General features: G+C 41.8%; 1 non-coding gene across 1 annotated transcript; it reads right to left on the reverse strand.

The window, feature by feature from the left end:
* Window positions 1-12,098: 12,098 nt before the first annotated feature.
* LOC133828114 (small nucleolar RNA R71) lies at window positions 12,099-12,205 on the reverse strand. The gene has a single exon (XR_009890754.1). It is a non-coding gene; the product is annotated as a small nucleolar RNA R71 (small nucleolar RNA).
* Window positions 12,206-12,813: the final 608 nt, after the last annotated feature.

Genomic DNA, 12,813 nt, shown 5'->3' on the forward strand with positions numbered 1-12,813 from the left:
TAAAAACTCACAAACCACCCTGGTCTCACTTGGCCCCGCTGGCAACATCTTGGTAGTGTCCACCACACTAGCCAGAAAGCCTATACATCCACCCTGTAACAAGTCTCTGACTCTCAATGCAGATAACATGGGTATGCGGGGTCCACATACCGCACCCACAAAGACAAAAGGATCCTCGCCCTCAGGCTCAAAAGTCACCATCTTCTTCCTGAAGTCAATAGTAGCCCTATATCTGACCAACCAGTCCATCCCTAAAATCATATCAAAATCCTCCATATTTAGCTCAATCAAGTCAACTGAAAGCTCCCTACTATCAACCATCACTGGCAGTGCCCTAATCCATCTCCTAGAAACTACCAGTTCCCCAGTAGGTAATAAAGTCCCAAACCCCGTAGTCCGATACTCACTAGGTCTACACAGTCTATCAATCACTTTACTAGAAACAAAGGAATGTGTAGCACCAGAATCAATCAATATAGAAAAAGGAGAGCCAGCTCTAGAAAGCTGACCTGTCACTACCGAGGGACTAGCCTCAGCCTCTACCTGCGTCAAGGTGAACACTCGAGCTGGAGTTAAGCTATCCACCTTTCTTACTTCCCCACTGTGCCACATACATAGCATGCCTTGGCCAAGCATTCACCTTGATGGTGTCTTCTACACCTCAGGCACTCCGGATAACTCCACCATGGTTCACCGCTGCCCTAACGGCCGCCCTGACCACCCGGACCCCTCCTATCAGGACCAGTAGCAGTCGAAGTGTCAGGGGTAGTTCTCTTGAAATCACTGGGGCCTCCGCCCCTACCTGACCCAAAATAAGGAGGCACCACCCTACGACCCTCGCGCCTCACTACACTTTCCTTCCAAATTTTGTTCTCTGCTTCCTCAGCGGTAAGAACCTTCTCAACGGCGTGGGCATAAGTTGTTCCTCCAGGTACCAATGTAATCCTAACATCCCGGGCTATCATAGCATTAAGCCCCTTAATGAACCTATCTTGCCTGGCTGCATCTTTAGGCACAAGGTCTGGCGCGAACTTTGCGAGTCTGTCAAACTTCAGGGCATATTTTGTAACTGTCATGCTGCCCTGAACCAATCTTACGAACTCATTAACCTTTGCTACCTTGATGGCAACATTATAGTACTTCTGACTGAACAAATCTTTAAATCCTTCCTAACTCAATGAAGTGACATCCCTGGTCTGTGAGCATCCTCTCTCAACATATACGTGGCACAGGGCACTTTGTCATGTCCCTCTTTCCTCATGAAATCCAGGATAGTAGTAATCATAGTCAGCCATTGCTCAGCCTCAATGGATCAGGTCCTCCCTCAAAGATTGGGAGCTGCTGCTTCCTGAACCGCTCATATAACGGCTCCCACCTATTCCCAACCTCCCCTAACTGTACAACTGGTACCACTACAGGTGGTCCAATAGGGGCAGAACTCCATGATGGAGCCTGCTGTCACAACAAGCGAATCTGTTCATCTTGACTCTATAATCGCACTTGCATATCTGCCATAAGGTGCTGCCAGTTCTTAGGGACTGGTGGAGGAATCTGGCCCTGGTCATCACGTTCAGTCACAGACCTAGTGTCGGTTAGTCATGTAGATTTTATTGGACACATAGCTATCCAAGTCAATTTGCAATCAAAGACTCGGCTGTCAGACCATGACGATAGGGTAAAAGCTTCTCTAAAATCTACCAAAGGAACATAACCAATCACAAACAATCAAAATATAAGCATTTATCCACATGCACTGGCTGCTAATAAGCATGCCCCAACATTACCACACAACAGCTAAAACAAACCATTCACCTATACACAATATGCAGTTAATCATCAAAATATTCATTTTCATGCACAGAGATGCTAATAAGCATGCCTTAACATTTTCACAGAGCATTCAAGGGCCAGGCCATATCAGTGTCTCATACTTCCTATTAATCCAATAAATAACATTATTCATAATTCATTCCAGACACACAAGCATATAAGCACAAATACACATTAGCAAACCCTGAATCGAGCTTGTCTCCAGCAGCGAATGTACATGTCCAGCCGGTCTTCAGGAACCCTTAAACCTAGGACGCTCTGATACCAAGTTGTAACGCTCTGGATTGCCAAGACCACTACACTGTATTTGTAAAGGTGCAGGACTTGCTAACCAAGCCAACCAGTTAAAAACGTGAATTCTAAAGTCATTAATGTGCTAGGGTTAAAAGGTTTTTGTCTCAAAAGATACTTTCCATATAATTAAACATTTACACATTGGATCCCAAAAGATATAGCATTTAAAAGCCTGTTTACAAAATTTCCGGTGTACAGACAACAACCAGCCTTTCTAAAGGAAAACAGAAGTTTATGGTTTTCCTGTCCCTGTCTCCCCTCAACCGTGACGGTTGAGCAGCTGATCATGTACATTCTACTCTTAGAGCTCTCCAAATAAGGGCTGATCAAGCTTGCCCTTCCCTTTACCTACACCACGAAGCACCCATGAGCCAAGGCCGAGCAAGAGAACATATCATATTACATAACAAGCAATAATAACCTTTGGATAACCCTTTAAGCTTGTTCATACACTTAACATACCACAATAATCAAAACGCATGAAGATTCAACCACAGAGTCAACTAATCATCACCCAGCTATACAACATAACAATCCACCAATCAATAATAACAAGCAAATCACATAATAATCAGGGTCGACACCTTAGGCCGCACCCTTTTTTTACCCCACCTTAGTGGTCGAGTCATGCCCTATGCGCTAGTGTAAACTTCGGCACTCTTAGGCCATTGGTTTACAATGTACATGGCATAATACCATCATTTACAATGCATAAAAAATAGGGCACCCTTAGTTCCATTATAAATCAACAATCGGGTGCAGTTTTATTACCTTTAATTTCCAAGTTTACCGATTACGAGCAACGCCTCTCGAGCACGATCCACTTCCCGAGCCCTAACTTAATACCTAGTCACAACCAAGATAGGGCGCACCATTAATAACCACGTTAATATTTCCAGAAGGAGTTCTAGCTTCCGGGACTTCGGATTCCACCAAACACGTGGGTGGAATCGATCCCGGACACCCTAGGTTAGGTTCCTGCTCTTAAAACCTCCAAAAGATCAAAAATACCGCGGCCCTGCCCTGTGGAGCCGCGGCCCTTCCCCACTGCAGAGCCTCCTTGGCTCTTCCTTGCTTCGCAGGGCCGCGACACTCTAGAATAGAGCCGCGGCCCAACCCTTCATGCCCAGAAAAACCACCATTTCTAGCATCCTAAGCTTGCTAAAAACCACCCCAACATGATTCTAGCAACTCAATCCAACAAAAACCTAGCTTAAGAACTCATTAAATTCCCATTTTGATTTCTGAAACCTAGCAGCTCAAGAACTCTAAAACCAGTCATGTAAACTCAGAATTTAAGCTCTAAACTACGAATTGAAGCCTACCTTCTTTGATGAACCGCTTCCTTAACAATTTCTGAGCTAAAACCCAAGCTTCCAGCTTCAATCCAGTCCTTAAACATCAAAACCATAAACACTTTAAAATCCCAGCCAAAACACAGAATTCCAGTGATCAAGAGTGTAATTCAGTTCTTACCTTAGTCCTGGTTGATTTCCTTAGTTAGAACTGAGCTAATCCCTCAAAACTTCAGCACCAATCACAGAGTTTCCAGCTGAGTTTCTTAGATTTTAGTGGTTTTCCTTGAAAAAGATGAAGAAAGAAGGAGAGAGAGAGGGGGGAGGGTCGGTTCCTCTATTTCCAACAAGTTCTGAGGTTTTTACTTAGTCTATCCTTAGGTAATTAAGTTAATCCCGGGACTCGGGGTGTCGAAAATGTCCTTGAGGGAAAAATGGTAAAATTCCTCAATATTCCCGCCTAAGCTTCCTAACCTCAAATATATCTCCAATTTCTTATTTCCATAACTGGATAACCTGAATATCCATCTAATACCCGAAACACCCCTTGACTTGCCCCAAGTCAAGTATTAAGCCCCGTTGTGACCTCCCCGCTAACTAGCTCCCTAAGATCATCTCAAGTCGTACGCTGCAGATTTACCCACATAATAATGTGGTTCTCACAAATATAACATATAATCACTTTTACATTCATATAACCATACAAGCAGGTATATCAGATAGTCACACATTCATTTAGTAAATTCACACATAAACCAATTTATGCCCTCCCGGCACATTAATCATGGCCCTAGCCATATTAATGATTTTGGGTCGTTACATCCTTTTTGGCAACCCCAACCTCCCCCTTAGCAACATTGGCCCCCTCAATCGCCTTGGTTCTATTTCCTTGAGAGCCCGATAAAAAGCTTTCTTTTCCTCCAGCACTGCCCACAGTTGGGCAAGCTCTTCTACTGGCACGCTGGCCTAGGCCTTAAGATAGGTCAGCTTGTCCTTGGCCGACTTGAGCTCAAAGGATTTGTCCTTTATAATGTCCTAAGCTGACTGAAAAGGAAATTAAACCAATCCATCAAATGTACAAATTATAACACAAGACAAGTGCTCGGACAATGGAGAATAAACTTATCCTCACTATAGCGTATCAGCATGAGGAGAAGAGGGACGCCTCATTGCCATCACCCCACTGGGCAAACCTATCAGCTGGCAGCTCACACATTGTGGAGTTAACCACATGGAGAAGCTCTACATGCAGCGAAGCAAGAATTGTCGAGCTTCTCGGAAAAAAGGCTCTCCAGTTGATCTTAACCTATTGGAGCCTCCGAAAGGTCTCTCACTTAGCAACTTTAGCTAATGGAGGTAGATAGCTATCTTGTGAAGGGACGTGTTTCCATCCTCCAGAAGAGCATCAAAATGTTCTACCATGGCCTTGTACCAATCAATAAGCACCCTCTCAAATAGCTCCGGGTACACATGCAGACTGTGGTCATCCTCCACGACTATGGTCTGTAGCCTCTGTGATCTTAGGGACTTCCAGCATGCTGAGAAGTCCAGGTTCACTTTCAGAAAGCGACTTGTGCAAAGAAACCTATAAAACAGGTCTGTCCTCCCCCATCTGAGGCTCCTCGCCTGGAGCCAGTAATAATCGCTGCCACTTAGGAGGTGGAAAAGGTTCCACCCCCTCACAGGGCTTCTAAGATCCTCCAGTCGAGGATCCACTTGCTCCCATCATCACGTGGTGGGCAGTGCAAGCTGAGTCGCCCAACCTCATTTAATATGCTAGGAGAAAATATCACCATAAGTACTTGTAAAAAATAAGACAAGAAATAGTTATGAAAACAAAAAATAAATCGAGAGTATGTGGGCTTCTCGGGAAGCACCATCACTAGAAGGCACCTTTGAGTGAAGCATCGAATGCACAAAGATCCTCATGAGGCTCCCCATCTTCTAAGTGGTATTAGTCTCATATTGGCAAAACCACCTGGCATGGAAGAATGTCACATCGTCCAAGGGCACAAATCCTCAAGGAGGTAGCCATCTCTTCAGATTGTGGAGATAACAACCAATTAAGTTCTGGGAGTACTGGTACTCCTCTAGAGTCTAATGACGATCCGAGGTGAGGGAGCACTAAAGAAGCAAGGGAGAAGCCTAGATGTGCTCAGGACTTACCCCATCTCCCATCGATTTAGCAATATAAATAATAATTTGGGATTTACCATGGAGGAGGAATCAATGCCCACTTGTAGCTCTTCCTCGAGCTCCTGCTCCACTCGAGCTTCTTGGATAGCCTGCGTGTTCTTGAGGTGCTCCTCCACCAGCCGTTGATTATACTAGTCGCGAGCCAACCTGTTTATTTAATTTATGTGGGCCTCAGCCATCACCCTAGACTTTGTGGAGTTCTTGAAGCAGGTCAGGTCCATCTTACTAATACACTGCCCCCTCCAGGGAAGCTCTATTTCAACAAGTTCTCCTCCTTCACCAACTGGCTTAGCTCTAGGTTCACATTAGGGACCTTCTTCATTACCTCCAGGCTATCATGAGTGCATATTTATACACTCATTCTTATCTTTTAAACTATGAATTATTGTATTTTCCTCAAGTTTTTGTTTAGTTTGATATGTTCTCTTAAGTGTGCAGGAATAAGCTTAATTGAGGAGTTTTTATCGCCAACTTGGAAGTTCTAGTTGAATTTTGACCATTATTCCTTTATTTCTCTTATTAACATTAAAGGCTTATACGTTTAGTAATTAGCAGAATTAATAAATCAATTCGTGTGTGTAACACCTTACTACCCAGGGACCATTACGGTGTGCATTTTAAACAGTGCTAAACTCGTTAATCGAGCCATTTGGCTGTAATCGTATAACTAAGTAGGATTATCGGTTTACGTTTAAAATTTTTTGTCAAGGATACAATGTTTCACTAAAACGTTTACTGTGTACATTGGGATCCCAAAAATATATTTTAAAGGTTAATTACAATAAAATATTAACAACCAGCCGACCTAAGCGGCCAAATAGGGTTTAACCCTAGTTCCTCTTTAAACCCTCGACTGTGGTGGTCGAGCAGCTGCATATGTAGACATCGTCACCTAAGGTCTCCAACTGAAGGATGGTTCAACTTACTTTTTCCTTTACCTACACCACATAGCACCCGTAACCGAGCCTCAGCAAGAAAACTCAATATACTCAAGACAGGTAATAACATGTTACTAAATCATAATAGGCATGCCTAGTAATAATAGCCCTATTCATGCATGAAAATAAGTCCAAATAATGATTGTGGGCCCTGCCCTTTGTATAGTTGACTTATGGGCCTTGCCCTTTGTATTGATAACTTATGGGCCCTGCACTTGTTATAGATGAGTTATGGGCCCTGCCCTTTGTGTAGATAACTTATGGGCCCTAACCTTTGTATAAATGACTATCAAGTCATATTCAGAATAGCTGGCTAATGTGTCCATCTCAAAATAAATGACTCAGATAAGTGACAATTAAGTCACGCACATGGGCTCTGCAGCCTAATCAGATGAGTGAAGAACACTTTCTAATTTTGGTAATAATACTGGGGCTTGTATCCATAATCAGATGAGTTAGTCACACCTAGGACTCCACACCCTAATCAGATAGGTGACTAAAGAGTCACACTTTGGGCTCTGCACCCTAATCAGATAGGCGACTAAAAAGTCACACTTTGGGCTTAGCACCCTAATCAGATAAGTGAAAAATGAGTAAGTCACGAACATGGGCTCCGCACCCTTAGCCATGTGACGATGCAGTCACCTGAGCCTTTTGGCCCTGGCTCTAAGTAACTAGCCATTAGGCTAGACAAGTGCTTCTAGTTTTCATCGAACTTGAGGTCGGTCAAGCATTAAGGCTCATGATGATTCATTCAATGCGTATGTCAATTAGATCTAATCTTTTCGACTCTGCCTTCATTACGCTTATGCCGCTCTTGACTCATAAGTCAATTTCATACGACCAGTGCTCAGTACTATTGCCGAACTTGACTAATGATTCACAGTCAATACTAACACCATTGTCGGTTCTGACTATGGAGTTAATTCCACTCACAAGTAAGCAATGCAACCAAGCATATATTATATCTCAAATATCTAAATGTAGGGCATTCAACATGCTTACTCAACATTCACTAGCATAATTATGATCATGCACATTTACACAGACTCAATGTAACGACCCAAATTCGTTATTAAGGCTTAAGGGCCTTGATTAGTGTGCCTGGACGTCATAATGGGATTTTGTGTGTGACTTTTATGAATTTAACGCATGATTATGATTTAATGCACGATACATGACTATTTGATTATTTGAGATGCATGACTATGTGAATTAGTATGCATGTAGACCTGATTATCTTAAAATGAGCATAATTGTAATTTGGCCATGTTGGGCATGACTGTGTTGATCTCTGTGATCTGTGACTCGAGACGATCCTAGAATGAGCGGGTTAGCGGAAAAGTCAAAGCGGGAATCTATACCCGGCTTGGGTTAAGCCTGGGGAGTTTAAATGAGAATTTGGAAAATATACTGAGGTTAATCTTGATGATGAGGAATGTATAATTGGTGATTAATCAGGTATTGTGTAGCGAGCGGGAATTATTAGGAACAATTGAGGAATTAGTGGGAATTTGGGTAATATGACTAAAATGCCCCTTTATGGGCATAAAGGTTTAGAATTATTAAAGGAGGGCATTTTGGTCTTTAGGCTTGTTAGAGATGAGTTAAAGGGGGCTTTATACTTAGTGGATTTTGTAGAAAAGAGTTAAGGCTGAAAAAGAAAGAAAAGAAGGAAGAAAAGGAAAAAAGGAGAAAAGCTGAAGGGTTTTTGTTCCAACGAATCGGTTTGTGGCTCTCCCAACCATTTTCCTTCATTTTTCTTGGAGTTAAGCTCAGTGGAGAGCTAGGGTAGGCTGAGGATCAAGGATCCTAAGCTAGACTTGAGGATTGGCAAGGATTAGCAAGATCACATCAGAAATTTGAGGTAAGTTCTTGGGGATTTCAGTTTTAGGGCTTTACTGGTTTGAACTATGTTTTTGAGCTAAAGGGATGGGATTTTTGGGGAAATCAGGTCAAGGTTGTAAAGGAGCAAGCTAAGGAGGTCTAGGGTTCAATTCAAGGTCGAAATTCCACCCACGGTATGATTTCTAAGACTTTATCCTTGTTGTTTGAATGAATTTCTGGTTTTTGGGTTCATTATGTTAGATTTTGAGTTTTGGGTTGCTTGAGCTTGGGGTTGAGTTCTTGGGATGATTGGGATGAGTGTGAGGTGTGTATAAGTTTGTTTTTGGGCTTGGGAAAGATTTGGACAAGTTTGGGGTTGAAATGGGAGAAGAAAATCGCAAGAAGCGATTTTTGGTTTTGGTCTGCCTGCAACTAGCGCTACAGCGCTAGTCAGGGGGCGCTGTAGCGCTAGCCCCTGTTTCTGATGGGGTGGTTCTGCTTGTAGCGCTACAGCGCCCTCTTTTGAGCGCTGTAGCGCTGCACTGTTCACAAAGGGGATTTTTGGGCTTTTGTGAAGGGATTTTGACCTAGGGTTCGGGGCTCGATTCCACCACTTTGTTTTGGGGATCTAGGACTTCCCGGGGGCTCGGGATTGGTCCCAAGGCTAGGTTTTGGACTTGACGTTTGGTAATGACTTTGACTTATGGATTTTTCTCAGGTAAGTGCTAGGGCTCGAGTAGGATCGTGCTCAAGGAGTCAGGTTGATCAAGGCCATCGAATTTAAAGGTAAGAAAACCGTAAAACCCGGGATCAGGGCATGAGCCCACAGTGTTATTGCAGGGCATGGCCCTAGATTGTTTTACTTGCAAATGTATGACCTTGGATGAATTATTATATGTTTGAACAATTATTTCGAAATGTATTATGCGTGCGATTATGATGAAATGAACGGCTAAGGCCGAGAGCGGCAAAGGCCGGGTACGGCCTTGGGGCCGGAAGTAACACTCAGCACATGGGGTGCTTATAGCCAGGGTGGGACCCAAGGGATACATGAGTTATCCTGACGGTGAGGAACGGGACCCCAGGCTTTGGTAAGGCCTCTGGGGCGGCATGGCCGTGCTTGTTCAGTCTGGTGGTTTTCCTATTTATCAATGGATTATATGTCATCTATATTCTGTGCATATGTTATATAATGTTTGGGTTTTCTTGCTAGGCTTCGGCTCACGGGTGCTCTGTGTGGCAGGTAAAAGCAAGGAGTCAGTCAACCGACCATGAGTATGGAGAGCGTGGGGGCGGCACGTACATGTTCGGCCTGGCCGACTGCTTTGGTTGGGGGCATTTTGTATATGGCTGTATTAACTCATTCTTTTGATAGTTAACCTGGTGTAAATCTATTTTTGAGTTGTAAATATCTTGTAAACCTTATTTTTGGGATCCCATATGTTTGATACTTAAGGTTTTCAATGAAACTAACCATTTTCAAAGAGTACAGCCTTAAATTCTGGTTTATTCACACTTTTGGTTTTAGAAACCACGTAGATTCAGTCAAAAGCACGATTTCTGTTTTAAAACTCACTAAGTAACAGCTCTAAGGTAGTAAGGCGTTACACTCAAGCTCTGATCAATCTCATATTCAACATTCATGTCATGCCCCAATCACATGCATCACATACTAGGTGCAGTTTTCTTACCTTTAGTCCAAGCACAGGTTACCAATGAACAACCCTCGAGCACAATCCTATTTCCAAGCCCCTAGAGATAACCTAGTTACAACCATAAACGGTGTTTCAATGAGTTCAAGTTCCAAAACCCAATCCCGGGACCAATCCCGCGCCCTTAGGACCTCCAATCCCACCAAAAAGGGTGGTGGAATCATCTCCCAAGACCTCGGGTCAAAACCCCAAATAGTACCCAAAAAAACCACATTCTGAAAAATTGTGTACCACTGTAGCACTACCTATGGGCGCTACACTGCTACAAGCAGAATCAAAACCCCCAAAATAGATAACCTAGCATTGTAGCGCTACAGCGCCTGAACCAAAACTTCAAATTTCTGGGCTTCTCTTTTCGTGTTCTTCAAGCTTCAAAGCTCCAAATCTGACCCCAACATATCCAAATCTCAAAATTAAAGTTCCCAAACATCCTAAACTCCCAAAATCAATAAAACCCAAGCTTTAATTCATTCAAAAACTCATCAAAACATAAAATCCAATCAAAGCTTAAAAACTTTAAAAATTAAGAACTTAAAACATGGATTACCTCGGATTATGTCATTTCTCGCTAAATCCTCCAGCTAATAAGCTTCTAATCTTCCATAGAATCGCTATGCCTTGATCCTCGCTTGAATCCGAGTCCTAAAACTCAAGTTTCCTTCAAAAATATGATCGGGTGACGAAAAGGGAACAGGAGGAAGAGAGAACGTTATGTTTCTGATAGGTTACTTCAAGCTTAAGTAGCCTCAAGCAAATCCTAATCCTCGGGGTCCCGAAAATGCCCCCAACGGTAAAATAGTCAAAACTCCCAGAATTTCTCCCTGATCTTACTAACTCCCACTTTATCATCAAATATTTATTCCCATCACCCAATATCCTGCTAATGTGTTAAATTCCCCTTGACTCACTCCGAGTTAAGTATAAATCCTGTTGTGACTTTCCCATTAGCTTACCTCCTAGGATCATCTCGTGCTGAGTAACCCTAGCATAACCAAATAATAATGAAGCACCACACATATATCACATATATGCCAAATATACTCCAAATGGCCAAAATATGAAAATCACCCAATTAATCAGAAGTGGGTTCACATGCATATTTAATACACCTAAACATGCATATCAAGTCACATTATGATGTTATCCACATATTCACATAATGAAACACATATATATCACATAATCATATAATTCCAAGATTTGCCATCCTGGCCCCCTAATAAAGGCCCTAAGCCTTATTAGGAAATTTGGGTTGTTACAGTGTGGGTGCAACATCCTTTTCAATTAAAAATATAATATAATAATGTCGTACGCTTCCGGTAATAAAATCGGTATCAATTTTTTTCCGCCGTTTCTGGGATTGAAAAATTTTAATACTTAATAATATTATTTCTACAAGTCTTTGTTTTACATTACATTTTATTTTTATTTGTTTCTAACTTCATTGTTGTTTTAGATTTGTGCACAATTTATGTGAAGTGCTAGAAGCTCTACTCCCATTGAACCTTTAGATCCTGAAATTGAAGGTACGCTAAAAAAGATAAGGCAAGACGAATGTTCTTTGCCATGGAGAATAATAATCAAGGAGACAACAATGCTAGTGTTAATGTTGGTGCATCTTATGTCCAAGAAAATCTACCACCATGACAACAAAGGGCAGTTTGTAATTTCTATATGCCCGTTGTTAATGAGAGCCTCACTGAAATTGTTATTCCCACCATTGCTGCTAATAATTTATGGGTATTCTAAATATGGTGCAATAAAATAAGTTTGTGGGTATGGACACTAAAGATCCTAATATTCACCTAGAAATCTTCTTAGAGGTTTGTGCTACAGTGAAGAAGAATGGTGTTTCTAATGATATAATTATACTGCATCTCTTTCCTCTCTCTTTAAGGAATAGAGCAAGGAGTTAGTTACAATCTCTACAACCAAACTTCGTTACTATATGGGATGAAATGGCAAGGAAATTTCTAGTAAAGTTTTTCCCTCCATCAAAATCTACTCAATTAAGAAGTAATATAGGTCAGTTCAGACAGATTGATTCTGAAACATTCTATGAGTCTTGGGAGAGGTTCAAGGATTTACTAAGTCGTTGTCCCCACCATGGTTATGAGAACTTGATGCAAGTGTAGATCCTCTACAATGGGTTGAATTTTCCAACTAGATCTATAATAGATTATGTTGCTGGAGGTGCATTATTGAGAAAGACTATTGATGAAGTATTTAAATTGATGGAACAGCTGGCTATTAATACTATTCAATGGCCAAATGAGCAATCAATGCCTCAAACTATGACAAGTTTATTAGAAGTAGATCCTATGACATATATAGCAGCTTAAAGTGTTGTCTTATCTAATCAAGTGGTTTCCTTATCAACAAAAAATAGTCCATTTATCATTGAGAGCGTTGGTGTTGTTGCACCACAGAGTGGGGTTGGTTTGAATCAAGAGCAAGCACAATATGTGTCTAATAGAAATTACAACTATCGGCGTAACAGTATGCCAAATTATTAATGCTCAACCACAAACAGAGAAAAAGTCATCTTTGGATACAAGCAAGAGATTTAATAAGAATGAACCAAGGGTGGATAATGTTGAAATTCATATGTCTAACATGGGGGTTAAAATGAATCCCGTAGAGGTCCAAGTGGGAATAGTGGTGACTACTATTTGTTCTCAACAGAAAGGGAATTTTCCGAGTGACAAAGAAGTGAACCCT

The sequence above is a fragment of the Humulus lupulus genome, chromosome 3 (assembly GCF_963169125.1).
Source record: "Humulus lupulus chromosome 3, drHumLupu1.1, whole genome shotgun sequence".
Classification (NCBI taxonomy): Eukaryota; Viridiplantae; Streptophyta; class Magnoliopsida; order Rosales; family Cannabaceae; genus Humulus; species Humulus lupulus.